Source organism: Tiliqua scincoides, chromosome 7, assembly GCF_035046505.1.
Source record: "Tiliqua scincoides isolate rTilSci1 chromosome 7, rTilSci1.hap2, whole genome shotgun sequence".
Classification (NCBI taxonomy): Eukaryota; Metazoa; Chordata; class Lepidosauria; order Squamata; family Scincidae; genus Tiliqua; species Tiliqua scincoides.
Window position 1 is genome coordinate 18150446 of NC_089827.1, and position 1975 is coordinate 18152420.

General features: G+C 44.2%; 1 pseudogene; it reads left to right on the top strand.

The window, feature by feature from the left end:
• Positions 1-1593: 1593 nt before the first annotated feature.
• LOC136657972 (5S ribosomal RNA) lies at positions 1594-1713 on the top strand (annotated as a pseudogene).
• The last annotated feature ends 262 nt before the right edge of the window (positions 1714-1975 follow it).

The window sequence follows — 1975 nt, forward strand, 5'->3', positions numbered from 1 at the left end:
TTGATACCCCAAACTGCTTCCATGTGGTGGAGGTTCCACTTGGGGCACTTGACATCTGTAAACAGCTTCTTTGACACTGCTGTGGAGATTCTTCAAGTGACGAGGACAATTTATTTGGGAAGCCATTGACAAACGTTAAGGACAGGTCTTGACGGAGCATCCACAATTGGATATAATTTCTGGTGGCAACCATGCCACATGTATTTAATTGATATTTTTTATGCAGTCTTATATGCAAGGACTTAGCTGGTGGAACCTCAGACTAGTTCAGTGGTTCCCAAACTTACTGTGGTCGTGGCACCCTTCTGTCGTGGCAGTGTCTTCTCCTTGGCTTTCCTGGGCATTGCGATCTTGGATTGCAGAAGATCTCACGAGAATTACGTGAGGACTCATGTAATCCCAGACAGTGGTGCCTAGGAAACTGGGAAGAAGAGGCCACCGGGGATCCCACAGTGCCCCTGTGAGTTTGCCACGACACACAGTTGGGGAACCATCGGACTAGTCACTAGTTCACAGATTCTGTGGATCTGCTCTGGTTCTGATTATGACTTGGAGTCCCAGCTGTCTGTTGACAAGTACTGCTCAGCCATTCTTTCACAAACTATGGCTACTGAAAGGGAAAAGCATTTTCTCAAAGGCGTTATGCCATGCTAGATAGCTTTTTCCCCTCCCCCTGATGGAGGTTGGGTCACACTATTTTTTTAATTGCTGTGAAATGGCATTTGACATATGCATTGCTGTGCTACAGAAAAATGGAAAATACTATACTAAACTAACACTAAGTAGGTGCAAAATAATGTACTAGTGTTTGATGTTCCTTTCTCAGGGAAAATGACTGAGCTAGACTGAATGTTCCTCCAGACTCTGGCTTTTCAGAGCTGCTATGCATATGTTTGCAATACATCAAAATTCCTGGTTTGGTGAACAGTTGGAGTTCCTGTATCTAGCCATATATTTCAAGTAACATACCCTCCCCCCAAATCCTCCTCAGACATGCACAATTATGCAATGTAGCTTAATAGGGAGAGTTATTTTTATTTATAAATAATGCACTTTTTTAAAAAACTAAAAATATTGTGCTAGGAGGACAAAAACTCTGTCAGGGGCAAAGTACTAAAGCCCCCCTACTCTCATGTTTTTACCTGTTTTGCAACCTGAACCCCTCCATTGGATCACATTGCATAGTTAGCTGCACTTCTAGTTTGACCCTGTGCAAAGAGATTGAAACATAAATGCGATGAGATCTCCAGTATTCCTGTCATACAGGGCTGGACTTAGGAGCTGGGGGGCCCAATTCAAAACACTTTTGGCAGGGCCCCCGGTTCAGAGCTAAGGTATGCAGAATCGTAGCGATATAAATGACATTTATTATAGACCAGGGGTGTCAAACTCATTTCATACAGAGGGCCATATAGCATTCGTGATGCATGCTGAGGGCCAAAAGTGATGTCATTAAGCAGGAAGTGATGTCATTAAACAGGTCATGACAAAACAAAGCACTTTTTTCTCACCTAGAAACTCATTCGCTGCAAATAGAAGAGAAAATACACAAATCTTGAACATATTTGCAAGATATGGGAGAGGCCAATTATCATGTGCAGCAACTGTTACCCTGCAGATGCCCGATCTTGTCTGATCTCGGAAGCTAAGCAGGGTCAGGCCTGGTTAGTACTTGAATGGGAGACCGCCTGGGAATACCAGGTGCTGTAGGCTTATACCATAGTCTTTCGAGACTGAAGGTTGCCAACCAATTATCATGTGGGTTACCCTTTCAGCAGTGACACCTCAGCCAGCTCAGCAGCTGAGAGCAGCCGATGGTATTGCTGGGAGAGGCCAAGGTCTGAATAAAGGGCTTCCGCGGGCTGCATCCTACCCCTGGGCTTTATGCTTGACACCCCCATTACAGACTTTTTATCTCTATGCTAGAATGGAAAACAATCAAAACATGCATGTGAGTTAATGGACCAAATGGATC